We start from the raw sequence: 23330 nt of genomic DNA on the forward strand, positions 1-23330 counted from the left end.
AAAAGTGGGCGTGGTCTGTCAAACCTTGGCTCTCGGCATAATGCGAAAATGTTTTAACCATTTTAGAGGGTTGTATCTATATTTATTTGTGGCTAAATCAAAAATTTTTGTCATGGTGTGGTTCAGCATAAAACTTCGTCTTTGTATATTAAAGCAAATGACCAAATGTCTGCTGCAACTCTTTAAAAAAAGCCTAACAAACTTGGCTCATTTGCACCTTCGTATGTGATGCAAATGTGAGTACCCTCTCTTTAAAAGCTCTTAAGAATTCAACCACTGAAGATAGGGGACTGAAATGTAGTATATAACCATCAAAGATCATATGGAACCTTCACACCAAATTTCATTAGATTTGGAGATGGCTGAGTGGGGACGGTTTCTAATATTCTTCCCTTTGACATGGAATGACCCAATATCATAAGTTATGTGGAAACGAAAGGAGACATAACAGTAAGTAATGAGCAGTTTTCAGTAACAGAGGTGCATTATTTTTTCAATAGATAGATAACTCATGAAAACTTTTGTTGTATATAGTTTATGTGACTTTCCCAGGTTAATTTTGTATCTAGATATATACCAAGAAGTTTAGTAGAAGTGTACTCAGTACAAACATTTGATAATCTGAAAGAAAGATTTGCAGTCATTTCATAGTTAACAGTTAACTCATTAGTTTCAGACAACATACTGGACAATCTGACGAAATCTTTACTTCGCTCCTTCGGTTGATTTACGTCCTTTCCTGAATTGATGAAAATTTTATCATGTGTGCAAAGCTCAGATTTGCAGGGCATATTGCTGAGCAGATCATTTATAAATCTTATAAACACTAGTGGCCCAAGCTCTGATGCTTGAGGCGCATCTCTAGTGACATTGAGTAACTACCACTTTTGACTATTGTAGCTTGCAATTTGTTTTCTGTTACTGAGATATGACTTAATGGCAGAGAGTTCCAAATCCATAATGCTATAACACCACAGTTTTTCCAGCAATAATGTGTGGTTTACCTAATACTCAAGTCTACTAGCGTGGCTTCAGCAGATAATTTGGATTCAAAGAGGACTGCACAATGGAAATAAAATTTTCAACAGCTTTAATTGTTGGTAACTGGAAAGTAATGCTGTGTTGAGATTGAGGCAGTATATTGTTTCTTGACAAATCCATGCAAATTTGGTATTGTATACAATATTCTATTACTTTTGAGAGAAGAAGTATCAGAGTAATTAGACAATAATTATTAGAGCAGGATTTATCACTCATTTTGTGGAATGGAATGACTACTGTCCATTTTTAGATATTTGGGAAAAATACCACTGACAGACGTCCAGTTTACGAGGGTACAGAGAGGGAATTATACCAAGTCGATTATTTATTTTAATCACAAAATCTGAAAGGCTATAAATATCCTCTGATCTGGAGACACTTAATTTTGCTACTGATTTAATGACATCATATGCTTCCACTTTTCCCCACATACAAGCTGGCACAGTATCAGCAAAGTTTTGTAAAAACTGGTTTATATAAACAGATTGTGAATTAGATTTCTAACTCTTCTTACGAACAGATAAGGAATTCGGATTAGCAGCACTGATAAAAAAGAGGTTAATTTCACCTGGAGTGACATTAACATCATTGGCAACTTTTCTACATAATGACTATCTGTACTTAATTCTGGATTAATGATCCTCCATGTAGCCTTACATTTACCAGTGTCATTTGCTCTACATTTGGCTAAAATTATTTGTGATCTGTAGTGTCTCTTGAGGCTAATGTACGCTGGTTTGTCAACAATACAGTTGTTTACCTTATCATGGCAGATCAAAACCATTAACCATAGCTTCTTTAAATGTGGTGTGAACTAATTATGTAGTTGTTTGCCCATGCTTGCTTGCTTTAGTTTTTTTGTTGTTTCATAACCATTGGACAAGAGGTTTTCAAAATTTCAGATAGAGTACTAACAAACCTGATACAAGCCTCCTCAACATCAGTGGAAGCATATTTTACAACATTCCAGTTTATTACCTTCAGCTTATCCCCAAAGCTATCTATAATTTTATAATTTAATAGCCTGCCATACTGAGATGGTTCACAATCCCACTTTCTATAATTAATTGCAAGTTTTACCCATACACCTCTGTGAACTGTCAGATAGTCGACATTAATTAGTCCCAATTCAGAATCATTTTTATGTAATTTTGTAATAAAATTGTCAAGATGAGAAAATTGTTATGTGGAGCTGTAATTTGCACAAACGAGATTATGAGACCTTAGCAAGTTTAGCAAATTAGTATTTCTAGGTGTCTTTTCCTTACATCTAAATTTAAATCTCCTATAATTACTGTCTTGTGTTTGGTGTATTTTTCTGTACAGAGAAGAAGTTTATCGACGCTCTCTGCAAATTCTTCAGCATCACAGTCAGAAAAATGTTATATAGAAATAACTGTGAGTTTTAATGTTGATAGTAGCATGACAGCTGCTTCAAGAACAGCTTTAACAAATAAGTCCCTAACGTCAAGCAGGGTCTTCAGTACCTTTAATTAAATTACAAGATGGTAGTACATACACTTTTATCCCTTCTTCTCTTAACGAGTGTCCATTAATGTATAATACCATTCTTTTGTTCCCATTCAATATAACACCAAGTTCATCAGCTTTATATTTCAGAGACCTGATATTTATATGCACAAATAAAATTGATTTTTCACTGCAAGAGGAAAGATGTATAGTGTCCTGGGCCCAATTGGATGCAAACATGGTGGCTTATCCTTCTCTGGTCCTCATGTTTGGTGTGGTGGTGTCGTTATGTTTCTGTATCAGATGGAATTTCTTGAGGCAGGCCATAAAAAAATCACCAGTTAGTTGTGGCATTTTTTCTATTGTTTGAGGCTCGAATGGAAGCCTTTTTTCATTTCATGCAAAATTTATCTAGCATGCGTGATTTCACATGCTTTATAACACACTAAAAAAAATAGTGTAAAATGGATGATTTTTATGCACTACACAACACTTCACAAAGGGATGGAGATGATATAGTACTTACTGGGGTTGCTGTCTTCTTATCTGCTAATAGAAGTGACATTTTTGTTGTCTGTTTCTCAAGGTTCTTGTCAGTTTCAAATGCTACATAATTTATGAGGGCATGTTGATTGGAGGCACTTGATAACACATTGACATAGGATACCATTTGATACCAGTTCTGCTTCTGTTGCTTGTGCAGCAACTGTGGTAGTGGTTGTTGGGATGTTTAAGGGGGACTAAACGGTCTTATTGTTTGAGTTGGTTCAGATGCTGCTGGTTTTCCTGGTGGCGCACTTATTGTTGAATTTGATCTTGATGCTGTGGCTATTTGTGGTTCTGCAGCTGCTGTAGTTGTTGCCGCTAAGACAGATTCACTTCTTGTGTGATTGCTTTCATTACAATGGCTGGTACTGACCCAAAGATACTCTGCTTTTCGTATGTTTCTAACGTTTCATAAATTGCTTTGCAAGGCAATGACTTGCCTTTTCTATTCAAGTTGATGCCATATTTTGTAAAGCTGTGTCTCTCCAGGAAATCGACGCAAAGAAATTTTATGTTTGGATACACTTTGAATATTGTTTATATCTGCTTATTTGCTTCCTTAATTTCGGCGTTCCCACGTGGAGCACATATAAAGTCATACCTATGTGGTATACCAACAGGAATTACTTTTTGTTCTATACCAAACCCAGGGCACATTTAAGGTTGAGAATGATGTTCGGTAGCTCGTTACAGAACTCGTCATTTCTCCAGTTAATACAACATGATGATTTTTGTTTATTGGTTTGTAAAATAAAACGTCCTTGCTAATTTGCCACATTAGTGCCCCTGGTTTCACATGACTGTATACTTACAGATCGTAATCGTTTCGTAGTACTTCCACAAGTCAGTTTCCGTGGCTCTCTAAGTAGATATTTAGCTCAGTGTAATTTCCTGAACTTTTCTTATTTTTTCTTGGGAACAAATAATTCAATTGGGTGAATTCTTTTTACTGACGTATTGAAAAAGAAGTTTTGTGTTAAATTATTAATCAATATCATATATGAGCATAATGTTTCATTTATCTCTGTTTTTTATTTTGAGTTTCAACACTCACACTTTTATTCATAGGTGCCTGTAGAAGCTATTTGCTCAAGTGACTTCTTGTGTAAACAGTGCCTCCAGATTCAGGAATAAATCTAAGTATTTGAAAACCAAATTCACCGCTTTTTGTCAGCACCTGATCTTTTTGAGAATAAAAAATAGTTTTTCCTCAACAAATATACGATAAGTTATGGGTCCCAGTTATGTGTGTAAAAACGTGTGCTGAAATGACAAATACAGTTTTCTTTTAACTCGTATTTGAGAGTGTGTTTTTGGTTTTAGAGTTGAAATGAATTTGGTAAAACATATCAAGCCGTTGAATAGTGAAACTGATTGGCCAATGTGGAAGAGAAAAATACGAGATATAATTGTTTATCATGAAGGGGCTTTAGATGTAATTGATGGCAAGTCAGTAAAACCTGAGTCACTGTCAGAAGATGCTAATGATGCAACAATAAAGGATCATAAAGTCAAGTTAGATTTTTATCATAAAGCGAACAGTTATGCCATGTGGATGATTACAAGTGCAGTTACAGACACTGTATATCAGAAGCTAATGGACAAAGAAACGACTCAGGAAGTATGGGAGGCATTGAAGCAGAATTTCGAAGCATTATAAAAGGACCAGCTGTTCAAGATTTGTTCACATTTCTTCGCATTTAATTTGACTCAGTTAAAAGATACCTCCAAACACATAGCGAAGTTAACAAGTCTGTGGAATAAACTGAACAACGAGCTTAAAGCAAAGGGAGAAACTGTGCTACCTGATCTGATATTGGCATGTAAAGTTTTACATATTCTACCTGCAAGCTTTGGTTCCTTTAAGTCGAGTTGGATGTTATTAACGAAAGATGATAAGAAAACGTTTGACGAATTAAATGAACAATTGTGCATGTTTGAGAGAAATTTCACAAAGAGTAGTGACAAAATCGAACAAGAGGCATTAGTACATTAGGTGTAGAAAAATAAAAACTAACAAATTCAAAGTTAAAGGAAAATGTAACTATTGCAAAGAACTGGGCCACTGGATCAAATATTGCAAGAAGTGTATTGCTGATGGAAGACCAGCTAAAAATACAACTGTGGAGAAAAACATGGACAAAACTGTAGTAAGAAATGCAGCATTGTTTACTGTTTGTGGCGAGGCTTGTTCATTAGAAGTGGATGTATACAACTAGTGGGTTGACAATGGTATAACGAAACATATGACAAATAGTCCTAATTACTTTGTCAGCTTTGAAGCATTCAACAGTTCCTGCTGTATAAAGGCCACTTGACAGGAGTCTCTAGAAGCAACAGGAAGAGGATCAATTCGGATTCTGTCAACAGTTGGCAGCAGATGTGAAGAGCTGAACCTGACTGACGTCTGGCATGTACCAAAAAAAATTCCTAAAACCTTATTTCTGTTTCAGCTGCCGAAGAACGTAAAAGAAATACTATATTTCAGTCAAGTACTACTTATTGCTCGTTGACAATTGGTGGTAGAGTGAGAATGTGTCGAAATCGTAAAGTTGGTACCACTTTATACAAAGCAGAAATTAAGCCTTTAGTGTCAGAGAAGGGTGCAACTGTGAATCTTTCAGTGGAAGATAGATTTGATGTACTTCAACTGTATCATGAGAGATGGGGTCATCAAGACAAGCATCGTTTTAAATAAAACTCAAAAAGGAATTAACACTGATTTTAAAGAAGGGGCAGAGATTTGTAAACCATGCAAACTTGGGAAAGTGCATCGTCTACCATTTGGAACTAGAGAAAAGTCAACAAGGCCTGCTAAGTTGATATCAGCTGATCTGTGTGGACCTTTTCATGAGTCATTCCAGAAGAAATGTCGCCTCGTTTTGTTCAAAGACCAAGTTTCACTATGGTTATTTTTCTGCAGAAAAATCAGAGTTGTGTAAAATTCTCAAATATTTTCTCTCATGTACAAAGGCATTGGATTACTCTGTTAAAGAGATGCTAATTGAGAATGGCAAAGAGTTTGATAACAAAGAGGTTAGATCCATCTTAAGTTCAAATGGTATAACAGCAATTGACTGCTCCCTATACTCCTGAGCAAAACGGTATTTGTGAGTGGGATAACAGGACAGTTGTTGAGATGGCCAGGAAACTTAAGTATTCAAATCCAAATGTCACTTATCCAGAACAGATATAGGCTGAACTGGTTAACACAGCAATTTGCATCTTAAATAGGTAAGGGAAGTCATCTGTAGAAGGTGTCAGTCCTTACGAGTTGTGAGAACGCAACAAGCCTCAAACTAAACATTTTAGGATTATGCACACAACTCACCGCTTTTTCTCAGCACCTGATCTTTATTGAGAATAAATAAGTTTTTTTCTCAACAAAAATACAATATGTCCTGTCTTTGTAGTTCATTAGTTAACCTACTTATTAGTTTTTGCATCCTGCATTTCTTTTTTATGTTTTAAGACATCAGGCTGTACGTTTTCTTGTGTTAAGGCGACATATTTACGTTTTAAAATACCGAAATCATTTAGATACATTCACTACGTTTACATGCGACACATCTTCCGAAAGACGAAAACCGAATTTCCGAAACCTTTTTTCGCTGTCGTGTTTACATGTTAAAGTCTGAAGTGGATTTGCTAGTCTATTTAAATATGGCGCTTGGAAAACAGATGTTACGGTTTATGATTTAGTCAGCACAGTCACAATTTCTCATCAAGTAGACGAGATGTAAACAGCTTCAATATAATATTTCTACTTATCTTTCACTATACAAAAAGCCACTCCATCTACATTAGTCCTTTAATGAACAAAGTAAGAGCATACGGACTATCAGATCAATTGTGTGATTGGATTGAGGAGTTCCTAGATAACAGAACGCAGCATGTCATTCTCAATGGAGAGAAGTCTTCCGGAGTAAGAGTGATTTCAGGTGTGCCGCAGGGGAGTGTCATAGGACTGTTGCTATTCACAATATACATAAATGACCTGGTGGTTAACATCGGAAGTTCACTGAGGCTTTTTGCAGATGATGCTGTGATGTATCGAGAGGTTGCAACAATGGAAAATTGTACTGAAATGCAGGAGGATCTGCAGCGAATTGACGCATGGTGCACGGAATGGCAATTGAATCTCAATGTAGACAAGTGTAATGTGATGCGAATACATAGAAAGATAGGTCCCTTATCATTTAGCTACAAAATAGCAGGTCAGCAAATGGAAGCAGTTAATTCCATAAATTATCTGGGAGTACGCATTACGAGTGATTTAAAATGGAATGATCATATAAAGTTGATCATCGGTAAAGCAGATGCCAGACTGAGATTCATTGGAAGAATCCTAAGGAAATGCAATCCGACAACAAAGGAAGTAGGTTACAGTACGCTTGTTCGCACACTGCTTGAATTCTGCTCAGCAGTGTGGGATCCGCACCAGATAGGGTTGATAGAAGAGATAGAGAAGATCCAACAGAGAGCAGCGCGCTTCATTGCAGGATCATTTAGTAATCGCGAAAGCGTTAAGGAGATCATAGATAAACTCCAGTGGAAGACTCTGCAGGAGGGACGCTCAGTAGCTCGGTACTGGCTTTTGTTAAAGTTTCGAGCACATACCTTCACCGAAGAGTCAAGCAGTACATTGCTCCCTCCTACGTATATCTCGCGAAGAGACCATGAGGATAAAATCAGAGAGATCAGAGCCCACACAGAAGCATACCGACAATCCTTCTTTCCACGTACAATACGAGACTGGAATAGAAGGGAGAACCGATAGAGGTACTCAGGTTACCTTCCGCCACACTCCGTTAGGTGGCTTGCGGAGTATGGATGTAGATGTAGATGTAGATGTAGATTAGCCGATAATTTTTGATAACAAGACGAAACCCCAATGGGCCAAGCACGTTTCAAAACCGGTTGCGTTTACATGGCAGCGAAAATCGATTGAAGGATTGGAAAACAGGCAACCAGAAGCGGATTTCCAACATCGATTTTGGAGTATTTACATGACAACACAGAACCGGTATTGGGAAACCGGTTTACGATATTCGGTTTTGGGAGCCCCATGGAAATTGGGTGATCGGTTTTTTGTCAATGCTGTCTTCAAAATATTTCCGACAAATCGAAAATTTTTGTTCCAGATTAGCACTTACACAACTGTAATGGTGTGAGTTTTGCATTTAATTTACAAAATACCTTTCGCTGGTCACTTGTTGCAGTGTCAATTGTGTGAGTACATATGATAATGTTCAGCACGAGGTTGATCAGAAGACGATGTGGACACTGTACTAGCAACTGTGTTAACGAAATTTGTCGAGATTCCCGTTCTTTCCTCTGATATTTTTAGTATCACATGACATGTAACACATTTCATTTCACTACAGATATTCAGTTTTTCACATTATGTGTACTTTTTACCACTGTGGTTATTAATATTTGTGGAGCTACGACACTCTAGATCTACACATTCCGCCGTGCACTCACGAAATATTTGGGCGTTCTAAGACATTACTTTTAGCATTTAACAAATAAAAATTCTGAGCTGCAGAAAGTCCCTCTCAGCTTGAAGTAAAGCGCAAATGAACAATCAGTCGAATTGCTCGACAGACAAAAGTAAAGCACGCATAATGCATGTTGCATATGCGAACAACTCAACACATTTATGACAGAATGTGTTTAACTTGCACTATAATATCAAAAGTTACGAAAAAGAGAAATTTAGAATCGAAGAAGTCTGATAGTGTACGAAACGTCATCTTACGAACATAATGTATCGTTAAGCCGAAAATTTTCCCGGTTTTGCTACAGTGGCAATCGTATCTTCAAAGGAATTGTGTGCATCAGACATTAAACACTGTTTCATTTCTCTTGTGCAAATATGAAGTCGAAACGGAAGTTATGATTGGGCATGGACGACGAGCTAGGACTGAATTTGAAAAGAAAGAGGGTACTTACAATGTAATCAATAATGTAATCAAACGAAGAAATTAAGGACTTAAAGAGTAAATTCGATGAACTCTCACGACAGAGGTTACAAAATAATGGTGAAATAGACAGACAAAAAATTTGGTGCTAAATCATGTGAAAGCCAATTCTATGCAAATAAAACCGTCGCGGGGGCTTAACAGTAAAATAAGCCTAAAAAAGAATTTAAAGCTGTAAAAAAAATTGTGAACAGTTTTTTGTTAATTATTACGACAAGCAACAGGTTTGAAGCGCTTCAAAAAAGAGAAATTCACAAACAACAAAGTACTCGGCAAAGTCGTCTCACAAGTGAAGCAAATAAAATAAATAGCAAAAAATATTGCCACAATAGAAACGGCGATGGCGTAAGCAGCTTATTTCAACACAAGAAAAGAATAATAGTGTTTTCAGAGAGCCATGGTTGCTCAGTAACAGCTAATTCAATGCATAAAAGTCATAATGTTATGTAATTCAAGGAAATGTTATACCAGGTGCACCATTAAGTGCAGTACTAGAATGCTGCAACAACTTACACAACCTCTCACTGAATGATACAGCTGTCATCAGGGAAGCCACAAATGATGTAGCCAAACACGAAGCTGATAAACGTTTAAAAGCTATAACATCAACATTAGTGAGCCTTCAACACACAAATGTAGTCATAGTTGTAATGCCTACAGATATGATCTTGAAAACTGGTCTTGTGTGAATGATGAACCAAAATGAACAAATAGGAAAATTGCGAAAACAGTAAATCATTCCAAAACACTCAGTTTGTTAGAGTGGCTGAGAATAGAAACGGGTGTATTTCTCATGGACTGCACCTCAGTGCTAAAGGAAAAGAAAAAATGACTAGAAATTTACTTGCAGTCACCTCTGCAAAGACCTGAATAGAGCCTGCAATATCACTCAAATGGAAGTATCCAGATGAAAATGGCCAAATGGTACCACAAGAACAACAACAACCAACAACAGTACCTGTAATTAACCACAAGGATGTAAAGGGCAGTAATGAGCAATGGAGTGGGAAGATCAGTTTGTGTCAACAGCAGGCCTATACGCTAAAGGCAGACAAAAGTAGTGCCCTTAGAAAATTCCTCAAGACCAATGAAACCCAGAGCTCAAAATGACTTTTGTTATGGTAATGTCAAGCAATTCACAAATTACAAGTAAACAGCTTGCCAAGTCAGTCAGTGGGAACAACAGACATTGTGGCACGAACAAGTGCAGACTCTTCAGCATTACTTATTCAGTCAAATGTTGTAGGATTCACAGTTCCAATTGCTGCAATACCAAGCACTTCTGCAACTTTTCGGCCTATATGCAGAAGACAAGTGCTAAAGCTACAGAGCAAGAATTAACTCGTTTGCCAACTTTGTTTTTATTATGGAACTACAATAAACCACCAACAGTAACACACTCTTCAAAACCAAAGAAACTGTAATGATCGCTTCTGCAGCTCAAGCAAATAACAACTAATGTCTATAATCAGCATTTCCTTCGAGTCTCAACCCACAGAACTGTTCCACATCGAAGTTGTTTGTTAGCTGCTGGTAGATAGCCTAACACGATGGAAGCGATGCCACACAGGGATAGCCACTCGGTCTAAGGCGTCGTGTCACAGTCCGTGCGGCTTCTCCTTCCAGAGATTCGAGTCCCCCCTTGGGCATGGGTGTGTGTGTTGTCCATAGGGTAAGTTGGATTAATTAGTGTTAGGCTTAGGGACCAATGACCTCAGCAGTTTCGTCCCATAAGACCTTACCACAAATTTCCAATTTTCGGAATGATGTATCACAATTGTTGCAGAAGAGAGGATGGCCAAGGTGGCACACTGCTGGACTGGCTGATCTTCTCCACACTTGGAGAGTCAGGAACTGTCTCCTAAACGGTCGGGTGCTGGTTTATCTGGACCAGGCTATATGATATTTTGGGGCTGTTTGCACACATGTGATCCCAAGGAAATAGTTTGTTGATCATCGCGCCCCCTTCCTCTGCTGCTGGTTGATGCCCTCCGATGAGTGTTGGCCACACATATGTATTTGTTGTCAATTGCAGTACTTGCTTGTAAACACTCCTGAATCGGCCAGACTTCGCGGCGGAATCGGCAAAATTCATCACTGGTCTGTCTGTGGTCTTGCTGCTGCAGTAGGTGTCTGTGGTGACTGCAACAGTCTTACCCCCACCCCCCACGCCTCCCCAGAGTAGGGCGAAGGCACATGTCATTAGTCCCTGGGTCTGGTGGTGGAATGTGACTACAAGGGCCGGCGGAGGTGCTGGTAGAGCCTCATCAACATCCATAGGCGAGGGACCCACCCGCAAGGACTCTGCGAAACCTGGTGTCGCCACCATCGGCGATGGCTGCAACGCTGGCAGCTGCAACGGTGGCAGCTGCAATGGTCGTGGCTGTGGCAGCGGCAGCTGCAACAGTTGCAGCTGTGACAGCAGTGACTACAAAGTGTAGTCCAATGAGCGCCTGGTCTTCCGGAAGGCCTCAGACCAAAGGCGCGGTACCAGAGACAATAACAGTGCTGGGCCGGGCCCACGACATTGCCATAGCTCATCAAAGTGCTTCCGACATAGGGAACCATCATCAAGGGTGACAGTAGCCATGGTGTGGCCAAGAAGCGTGGAGACGTTGGCGGGAATCCAGCAGGGGTGGCCCTTGGGAAACACCAACACCCAGACTGCAACCAGAGCAGCTGGACGAGGGGAATCAGGAATCAGGAGTAATAAGGGTATCCAATGCAATCCGACAACAAAGGAAGTAGGTTACAGTACGCTTGTTCGCACACTGCTTGAATTCTGCTCAGCAGTGTGGGATCCGCACCAGATAGGGTTGATAGAAGAGATAGAGAAGATCCAACAGAGAGCAGCGCGCTTCATTGCAGGATCATTTAGTAATCGCGAAAGCGTTAAGGAGATCATAGATAAACTCCAGTGGAAGACTCTGCAGGAGGGACGCTCAGTAGCTCGGTACTGGCTTTTGTTAAAGTTTCGAGCACATACCTTCACCGAAGAGTCAAGCAGTACATTGCTCCCTCCTACGTATATCTCGCGAAGAGACCATGAGGATAAAATCAGAGAGATCAGAGCCCACACAGAAGCATACCGACAATCCTTCTTTCCACGTACAATACGAGACTGGAATAGAAGGGAGAACCGATAGAGGTACTCAGGTTACCTTCCGCCACACTCCGTTAGGTGGCTTGCGGAGTATGGATGTAGATGTAGATGTAGATGTAGATTAGCCGATAATTTTTGATAACAAGACGAAACCCCAATGGGCCAAGCACGTTTCAAAACCGGTTGCGTTTACATGGCAGCGAAAATCGATTGAAGGATTGGAAAACAGGCAACCAGAAGCGGATTTCCAACATCGATTTTGGAGTATTTACATGACAACACAGAACCGGTATTGGGAAACCGGTTTACGATATTCGGTTTTGGGAGCCCCATGGAAATTGGGTGATCGGTTTTTTGTCAATGCTGTCTTCAAAATATTTCCGACAAATCGAAAATTTTTGTTCCAGATTAGCACTTACACAACTGTAATGGTGTGAGTTTTGCATTTAATTTACAAAATACCTTTCGCTGGTCACTTGTTGCAGTGTCAATTGTGTGAGTACATATGATAATGTTCAGCACGAGGTTGATCAGAAGACGATGTGGACACTGTACTAGCAACTGTGTTAACGAAATTTGTCGAGATTCCCGTTCTTTCCTCTGATATTTTTAGTATCACATGACATGTAACACATTTCATTTCACTACAGATATTCAGTTTTTCACATTATGTGTACTTTTTACCACTGTGGTTATTAATATTTGTGGAGCTACGACACTCTAGATCTACACATTCCGCCGTGCACTCACGAAATATTTGGGCGTTCTAAGACATTACTTTTAGCATTTAACAAATAAAAATTCTGAGCTGCAGAAAGTCCCTCTCAGCTTGAAGTAAAGCGCAAATGAACAATCAGTCGAATTGCTCGACAGACAAAAGTAAAGCACGCATAATGCATGTTGCATATGCGAACAACTCAACACATTTATGACAGAATGTGTTTAACTTGCACTATAATATCAAAAGTTACGAAAAAGAGAAATTTAGAATCGAAGAAGTCTGATAGTGTACGAAACGTCATCTTACGAACATAATGTATCGTTAAGCCGAAAATTTTCCCGGTTTTGCTACAGTGGCAATCGTATCTTCAAAGGAATTGTGTGCATCAGACATTAAACACTGTTTCATTTCTCTTGTGCAAATATGAAGTCGAAACGGAAGTTATGATTGGGCATGGACGACGAGCTAGGACTGAATTTGAAAAGAAAGAGGGTACTTACAATGTAATCAATAATGTAATCAAACGAAGAAATTAAGGACTTAAAGAGTAAATTCGATGAACTCTCACGACAGAGGTTACAAAATAATGGTGAAATAGACAGACAAAAAATTTGGTGCTAAATCATGTGAAAGCCAATTCTATGCAAATAAAACCGTCGCGGGGGCTTAACAGTAAAATAAGCCTAAAAAAGAATTTAAAGCTGTAAAAAAAATTGTGAACAGTTTTTTGTTAATTATTACGACAAGCAACAGGTTTGAAGCGCTTCAAAAAAGAGAAATTCACAAACAACAAAGTACTCGGCAAAGTCGTCTCACAAGTGAAGCAAATAAAATAAATAGCAAAAAATATTGCCACAATAGAAACGGCGATGGCGTAAGCAGCTTATTTCAACACAAGAAAAGAATAATAGTGTTTTCAGAGAGCCATGGTTGCTCAGTAACAGCTAATTCAATGCATAAAAGTCATAATGTTATGTAATTCAAGGAAATGTTATACCAGGTGCACCATTAAGTGCAGTACTAGAATGCTGCAACAACTTACACAACCTCTCACTGAATGATACAGCTGTCATCAGGGAAGCCACAAATGATGTAGCCAAACACGAAGCTGATAAACGTTTAAAAGCTATAACATCAACATTAGTGAGCCTTCAACACACAAATGTAGTCATAGTTGTAATGCCTACAGATATGATCTTGAAAACTGGTCTTGTGTGAATGATGAACCAAAATGAACAAATAGGAAAATTGCGAAAACAGTAAATCATTCCAAAACACTCAGTTTGTTAGAGTGGCTGAGAATAGAAACGGGTGTATTTCTCATGGACTGCACCTCAGTGCTAAAGGAAAAGAAAAAATGACTAGAAATTTACTTGCAGTCACCTCTGCAAAGACCTGAATAGAGCCTGCAATATCACTCAAATGGAAGTATCCAGATGAAAATGGCCAAATGGTACCACAAGAACAACAACAACCAACAACAGTACCTGTAATTAACCACAAGGATGTAAAGGGCAGTAATGAGCAATGGAGTGGGAAGATCAGTTTGTGTCAACAGCAGGCCTATACGCTAAAGGCAGACAAAAGTAGTGCCCTTAGAAAATTCCTCAAGACCAATGAAACCCAGAGCTCAAAATGACTTTTGTTATGGTAATGTCAAGCAATTCACAAATTACAAGTAAACAGCTTGCCAAGTCAGTCAGTGGGAACAACAGACATTGTGGCACGAACAAGTGCAGACTCTTCAGCATTACTTATTCAGTCAAATGTTGTAGGATTCACAGTTCCAATTGCTGCAATACCAAGCACTTCTGCAACTTTTCGGCCTATATGCAGAAGACAAGTGCTAAAGCTACAGAGCAAGAATTAACTCGTTTGCCAACTTTGTTTTTATTATGGAACTACAATAAACCACCAACAGTAACACACTCTTCAAAACCAAAGAAACTGTAATGATCGCTTCTGCAGCTCAAGCAAATAACAACTAATGTCTATAATCAGCATTTCCTTCGAGTCTCAACCCACAGAACTGTTCCACATCGAAGTTGTTTGTTAGCTGCTGGTAGATAGCCTAACACGATGGAAGCGATGCCACACAGGGATAGCCACTCGGTCTAAGGCGTCGTGTCACAGTCCGTGCGGCTTCTCCTTCCAGAGATTCGAGTCCCCCCTTGGGCATGGGTGTGTGTGTTGTCCATAGGGTAAGTTGGATTAATTAGTGTTAGGCTTAGGGACCAATGACCTCAGCAGTTTCGTCCCATAAGACCTTACCACAAATTTCCAATTTTCGGAATGATGTATCACAATTGTTGCAGAAGAGAGGATGGCCAAGGTGGCACACTGCTGGACTGGCTGATCTTCTCCACACTTGGAGAGTCAGGAACTGTCTCCTAAACGGTCGGGTGCTGGTTTATCTGGACCAGGCTATATGATATTTTGGGGCTGTTTGCACACATGTGATCCCAAGGAAATAGTTTGTTGATCATCGCGCCCCCTTCCTCTGCTGCTGGTTGATGCCCTCCGATGAGTGTTGGCCACACATATGTATTTGTTGTCAATTGCAGTACTTGCTTGTAAACACTCCTGAATCGGCCAGACTTCGCGGCGGAATCGGCAAAATTCATCACTGGTCTGTCTGTGGTCTTGCTGCTGCAGTAGGTGTCTGTGGTGACTGCAACAGTCTTACCCCCACCCCCCACGCCTCCCCAGAGTAGGGCGAAGGCACATGTCATTAGTCCCTGGGTCTGGTGGTGGAATGTGACTACAAGGGCCGGCGGAGGTGCTGGTAGAGCCTCATCAACATCCATAGGCGAGGGACCCACCCGCAAGGACTCTGCGAAACCTGGTGTCGCCACCATCGGCGATGGCTGCAACGCTGGCAGCTGCAACGGTGGCAGCTGCAATGGTCGTGGCTGTGGCAGCGGCAGCTGCAACAGTTGCAGCTGTGACAGCAGTGACTACAAAGTGTAGTCCAATGAGCGCCTGGTCTTCCGGAAGGCCTCAGACCAAAGGCGCGGTACCAGAGACAATAACAGTGCTGGGCCGGGCCCACGACATTGCCATAGCTCATCAAAGTGCTTCCGACATAGGGAACCATCATCAAGGGTGACAGTAGCCATGGTGTGGCCAAGAAGCGTGGAGACGTTGGCGGGAATCCAGCAGGGGTGGCCCTTGGGAAACACCAACACCCAGACTGCAACCAGAGCAGCTGGACGAGGGGAATCAGGAATCAGGAGTAATAAGGGTATCCAATGCAATCCGACAACAAAGGAAGTAGGTTACAGTACGCTTGTTCGCACACTGCTTGAATTCTGCTCAGCAGTGTGGGATCCGCACCAGATAGGGTTGATAGAAGAGATAGAGAAGATCCAACAGAGAGCAGCGCGCTTCATTGCAGGATCATTTAGTAATCGCGAAAGCGTTAAGGAGATCATAGATAAACTCCAGTGGAAGACTCTGCAGGAGGGACGCTCAGTAGCTCGGTACTGGCTTTTGTTAAAGTTTCGAGCACATACCTTCACCGAAGAGTCAAGCAGTACATTGCTCCCTCCTACGTATATCTCGCGAAGAGACCATGAGGATAAAATCAGAGAGATCAGAGCCCACACAGAAGCATACCGACAATCCTTCTTTCCACGTACAATACGAGACTGGAATAGAAGGGAGAACCGATAGAGGTACTCAGGTTACCTTCCGCCACACTCCGTTAGGTGGCTTGCGGAGTATGGATGTAGATGTAGATGTAGATGTAGATTAGCCGATAATTTTTGATAACAAGACGAAACCCCAATGGGCCAAGCACGTTTCAAAACCGGTTGCGTTTACATGGCAGCGAAAATCGATTGAAGGATTGGAAAACAGGCAACCAGAAGCGGATTTCCAACATCGATTTTGGAGTATTTACATGACAACACAGAACCGGTATTGGGAAACCGGTTTACGATATTCGGTTTTGGGAGCCCCATGGAAATTGGGTGATCGGTTTTTTGTCAATGCTGTCTTCAAAATATTTCCGACAAATCGAAAATTTTTGTTCCAGATTAGCACTTACACAACTGTAATGGTGTGAGTTTTGCATTTAATTTACAAAATACCTTTCGCTGGTCACTTGTTGCAGTGTCAATTGTGTGAGTACATATGATAATGTTCAGCACGAGGTTGATCAGAAGACGATGTGGACACTGTACTAGCAACTGTGTTAACGAAATTTGTCGAGATTCCCGTTCTTTCCTCTGATATTTTTAGTATCACATGACATGTAACACATTTCATTTCACTACAGATATTCAGTTTTTCACATTATGTGTACTTTTTACCACTGTGGTTATTAATATTTGTGGAGCTACGACACTCTAGATCTACACATTCCGCCGTGCACTCACGAAATATTTGGGCGTTCTAAGACATTACTTTTAGCATTTAACAAATAAAAATTCTGAGCTGCAGAAAGTCCCTCTCAGCTTGAAGTAAAGCGCAAATGAACAATCAGTCGAATTGCTCGACAGACAAAAGTAAAGCACGCATAATGCATGTTGCATATGCGAACAACTCAACACATTTATGACAGAATGTGTTTAACTTGCACTATAATATCAAAAGTTACGAAAAAGAGAAATTTAGAATCGAAGAAGTCTGATAGTGTACGAAACGTCATCTTACGAACATAATGTATCGTTAAGCCGAAAATTTTCCCGGTTTTGCTACAGTGGCAATCGTATCTTCAAAGGAATTGTGTGCATCAGACATTAAACACTGTTTCATTTCTCTTGTGCAAATATGAAGTCGAAACGGAAGTTATGATTGGGCATGGACGACGAGCTAGGACTGAATTTGAAAAGAAAGAGGGTACTTACAATGTAATCAATAATGTAATCAAACGAAGAAATTAAGGACTTAAAGAGTAAATTCGATGAACTCTCACGACAGAGGTTACAAAATAATGGTGAAATAGACAGACAAAAAATTTGGTGCTAAATCATGTGAAAGCCAATTCTATGCAAATAAAACCGTCGCGGGGGCTTAACAGTAAAATAAGCCTAAAAAAGAATTTAAAGCTGTAAAAAAAATTGTGAACAGTTTTTTGTTAATTATTACGACAAGCAACAGGTTTGAAGCGCTTCAAAAAAGAGAAATTCACAAACAACAAAGTACTCGGCAAAGTCGTCTCACAAGTGAAGCAAATAAAATAAATAGCAAAAAATATTGCCACAATAGAAACGGCGATGGCGTAAGCAGCTTATTTCAACACAAGAAAAGAATAATAGTGTTTTCAGAGAGCCATGGTTGCTCAGTAACAGCTAATTCAATGCATAAAAGTCATAATGTTATGTAATTCAAGGAAATGTTATACCAGGTGCACCATTAAGTGCAGTACTAGAATGCTGCAACAACTTACACAACCTCTCACTGAATGATACAGCTGTCATCAGGGAAGCCACAAATGATGTAGCCAAACACGAAGCTGATAAACGTTTAAAAGCTATAACATCAACATTAGTGAGCCTTCAACACACAAATGTAGTCATAGTTGTAATGCCTACAGATATGATCTTGAAAACTGGTCTTGTGTGAATGATGAACCAAAATGAACAAATAGGAAAATTGCGAAAACAGTAAATCATTCCAAAACACTCAGTTTGTTAGAGTGGCTGAGAATAGAAACGGGTGTATTTCTCATGGACTGCACCTCAGTGCTAAAGGAAAAGAAAAAATGACTAGAAATTTACTTGCAGTCACCTCTGCAAAGACCTGAATAGAGCCTGCAATATCACTCAAATGGAAGTATCCAGATGAAAATGGCCAAATGGTACCACAAGAACAACAACAACCAACAACAGTACCTGTAATTAACCACAAGGATGTAAAGGGCAGTAATGAGCAATGGAGTGGGAAGATCAGTTTGTGTCAACAGCAGGCCTATACGCTAAAGGCAGACAAAAGTAGTGCCCTTAGAAAATTCCTCAAGACCAATGAAACCCAGAGCTCAAAATGACTTTTGTTATGGTAATGTCAAGCAATTCACAAATTACAAGTAAACAGCTTGCCAAGTCAGTCAGTGGGAACAACAGACATTGTGGCACGAACAAGTGCAGACTCTTCAGCATTACTTATTCAGTCAAATGTTGTAGGATTCACAGTTCCAATTGCTGCAATACCAAGCACTTCTGCAACTTTTCGGCCTATATGCAGAAGACAAGTGCTAAAGCTACAGAGCAAGAATTAACTCGTTTGCCAACTTTGTTTTTATTATGGAACTACAATAAACCACCAACAGTAACACACTCTTCAAAACCAAAGAAACTGTAATGATCGCTTCTGCAGCTCAAGCAAATAACAACTAATGTCTATAATCAGCATTTCCTTCGAGTCTCAACCCACAGAACTGTTCCACATCGAAGTTGTTTGTTAGCTGCTGGTAGATAGCCTAACACGATGGAAGCGATGCCACACAGGGATAGCCACTCGGTCTAAGGCGTCGTGTCACAGTCCGTGCGGCTTCTCCTTCCAGAGATTCGAGTCCCCCCTTGGGCATGGGTGTGTGTGTTGTCCATAGGGTAAGTTGGATTAATTAGTGTTAGGCTTAGGGACCAATGACCTCAGCAGTTTCGTCCCATAAGACCTTACCACAAATTTCCAATTTTCGGAATGATGTATCACAATTGTTGCAGAAGAGAGGATGGCCAAGGTGGCACACTGCTGGACTGGCTGATCTTCTCCACACTTGGAGAGTCAGGAACTGTCTCCTAAACGGTCGGGTGCTGGTTTATCTGGACCAGGCTATATGATATTTTGGGGCTGTTTGCACACATGTGATCCCAAGGAAATAGTTTGTTGATCATCGCGCCCCCTTCCTCTGCTGCTGGTTGATGCCCTCCGATGAGTGTTGGCCACACATATGTATTTGTTGTCAATTGCAGTACTTGCTTGTAAACACTCCTGAATCGGCCAGACTTCGCGGCGGAATCGGCAAAATTCATCACTGGTCTGTCTGTGGTCTTGCTGCTGCAGTAGGTGTCTGTGGTGACTGCAACAGTCTTACCCCCACCCCCCACGCCTCCCCAGAGTAGGGCGAAGGCACATGTCATTAGTCCCTGGGTCTGGTGGTGGAATGTGACTACAAGGGCCGGCGGAGGTGCTGGTAGAGCCTCATCAACATCCATAGGCGAGGGACCCACCCGCAAGGACTCTGCGAAACCTGGTGTCGCCACCATCGGCGATGGCTGCAACGCTGGCAGCTGCAACGGTGGCAGCTGCAATGGTCGTGGCTGTGGCAGCGGCAGCTGCAACAGTTGCAGCTGTGACAGCAGTGACTACAAAGTGTAGTCCAATGAGCGCCTGGTCTTCCGGAAGGCCTCAGACCAAAGGCGCGGTACCAGAGACAATAACAGTGCTGGGCCGGGCCCACGACATTGCCATAGCTCATCAAAGTGCTTCCGACATAGGGAACCATCATCAAGGGTGACAGTAGCCATGGTGTGGCCAAGAAGCGTGGAGACGTTGGCGGGAATCCAGCAGGGGTGGCCCTTGGGAAACACCAACACCCAGACTGCAACCAGAGCAGCTGGACGAGGGGAATCAGGAATCAGGAGTAATAAGGGTATCCAATGAAGGTGGCCGTGCGGATTCTCCACCAGAGAGGACCCCTCGCGACCAGGAGAATAGTAAGTAGACAGGAAGAGGTCAAAGGTGGCTGCCTGGGAGTGATATTGATACATTTTGGCCATCTGCAATTTAAACATGTGGACAAACCTTTCAGCCAACTCATTGGACAAAGGATGGAATGGTGCCATATAGAGGAGCCGTATGCCCGATGTATCACAGAAGGAAGTAAACTTAGCCGATGTGAACTGTGGCTGTTGTACATCACAATCGCCTCTGGTAGACCCTCAATGGCAAAAACATGAGAGGGCTTGAATGGTGTGAGTGGCAGTCGCCGAGGACATACATGTCATGTACTGAAAACCACTGCAAGTGTTCACCAAAATGAGCCAGTAGGACCCTAGGAATTGACCCAAAAAATCCAGATTGAACTAGGACTATGGGGCAGTGATCTGAGGTCACAGAAGCAGGGCCGGCCGCGGTGGTCTCGCGGTTCTAGGCGCGCAGTCCGGAACCGTGCGACTGCTACGGTCGCAGGTTCGAATCCTGCCTCGGGCATGGATGTGTGTGATGTCCTTAGGTTAGTTAGGTTTAAGTAGTTCTAAGTTCTAGGGGACTAATGACCACAGCAGTTGAGTCCCATAGTGCTCAGAGCCATTTGAACCATTTTTGAACCACAGAAGCAGGCATTGTGGCCCTGCTGACGCTGACAGGAGGAGCAGGAACCCACCATGTGGGTGATGTCACTGTCCATTCCCCACCAATAGACATGTTGGCGGACAAGGTGCTTCATGAGGATGATCCCCCAGTGCCCGACATGTAGGAGCACGAGCACCTACTGCTGGAGGGAGGACAGTATCACGACACACTAATGATCAGTGTCTGTTGGGGATGGAAAAGTCATTGCAGCGACGCTAGTAAGCCTAAACCTCTGGGTCCAACAGATGATGACGATTGGAGGGCCACCCAAATTGAACATGGTGCAGAATCGTCTGGAGAACCAGGTCTGAGGCCGTGTGATGTGCTATGAGCCGGGCGTTCAGTGGCAACACAGCGATGGTGGAGGAGGCCACATCATCCATATGAAAATAAGCAACCAGATCAGCATAGAAGTCAGTATCTACCCCCAGGAATTCGAGAGACAAAATTGGCATTGGCATGGAAGGCAGTGGCGCGGTAATGGATGTCAAATGGTTCAAATGGCTCTGACAACTATGGAAATCAACTTCTGAGGTTATCAGTCCCCTAGACCTTAGAACTACTTAAACCTAACTAACCTAAGGACATAACACACATCCATGCCCGAGGCAGGATTCGAACCTGCGACTGTAGCGGTCGTGCTGTTCCAGTCTGTAGCACCTAGAATCGCACGACCACCCTGGCCGGCTAATGGATGTCGTAGGTGGACTCAGCAAGGAATAATGCCCAGCACTGCAGGCGGCAAGTGGTCTGCGTAGGGATGGCGGATGTGGCCCTGAACACGGAGACCAAGGGGTTCCGGTGCATGCAGAATGTGAACCAGTAGCCATAGAGGAGCTGTTGAATGTCCTCAAGGTGTTGCGGCGTTGGGTAAATGCCCACAGTGCTCAAGACATGGCTGAGATAGATCACTTGTGGCACAAAAAATTGACATTTGGTCCTGTTGCACTGCAACCCCACAGCCTGCAGTAGCTCAAAAAGTCACTGAAGATTCCGCACTAAGTACCAGGCCCAGATCACTGCAACTAAGATGTGTTCTCAGTAACTGGTGGTGGCAAGGACCTCCCAAGTCACAGACTCCAAGAAAGTGTTGAAAGATGACTGGAGTGCTGGCGATCCCAAAGGGCAGGCAGTTGTACCAGAAGAGTCCAAAAGGAGTATTGATGACAAAGACCACTTCAGAGGGAGTTTCGACTGGCAGCTGGAGGTATCTTCCCCTGAGATCAATCTTTGTGAAGATCTTTCCACCCGCCATCTTTGAGAGCATATCATAGACCTCTGGGATAGGATAAGAGACAATGACAGACTGGGCACTGACAGTGGCCTTAAAATCGCCACATACCTGGAGGGACTAATTCAGTTTTTCGAGGATGACAATGGGCGAAGCTCAGCGACTGTGGTGAACCTATGTCAGAACTCCTGCCTCCTTGAGGCGACTCAGTTCCTTGCATAAGGCATTCTGCAGGGCGAAAGGCATTGGACTAGCCTTGTGAAACTTCGGAACCGCTGAGAGGAGTAGTTGGTCATACGCTTCAAAACCAGACACCCCTGGAGAAGCATCAGAGAAGAAGTCAGAGAAAGATTCTAAAAGCTCCTGTAAAAGAGCCTCAGGGGACACAATTTCTATCTGTTGGGCTAAATCATGGATCTCAAGGCCAAGAGAATGAAAGAGATCCCTCTCCAAAAGGTAAGTGGCTGTGGGAATGGCGACGACCAAAACTCAGACAGTGACATCATGACAGCAATACCACACATGCGCCAGGAACCATCCCTGCATGCGGATAATGTCATTACTATAGCTCTTCAAGGGGGTCAGGAATGGGCGGAGCATAGGAGCACCCACGTGGTGGGGAGAGTCACCCTCGATAATCATAGTCAAGGACCCTGTGTCCACCTGGAAATGGAGAGGAGTCCCATTGATCAGGACTGTCAGGGCAATGGACACTGCCCCATGTGGGAGGACCACTTGGACAAAGGAGATGCCCGGCAGCTGGCTCGAATCTTCTAAGACCGAGCCAGAGAGTCCAATGCCGTGAGGTCCACCACCATTGATGAAAAGGAGTAGCAAAAATCAGCTTGATGAATCTTTATTCTGCAGGCAGAAGAGACCACCTGCCAGAAACTACAATCACGGTACTGGTGCATAAATAAGCATTGGCGACCG

This window comes from Schistocerca gregaria, chromosome X (genome assembly GCF_023897955.1).
Source record: "Schistocerca gregaria isolate iqSchGreg1 chromosome X, iqSchGreg1.2, whole genome shotgun sequence".
Classification (NCBI taxonomy): Eukaryota; Metazoa; Arthropoda; class Insecta; order Orthoptera; family Acrididae; genus Schistocerca; species Schistocerca gregaria.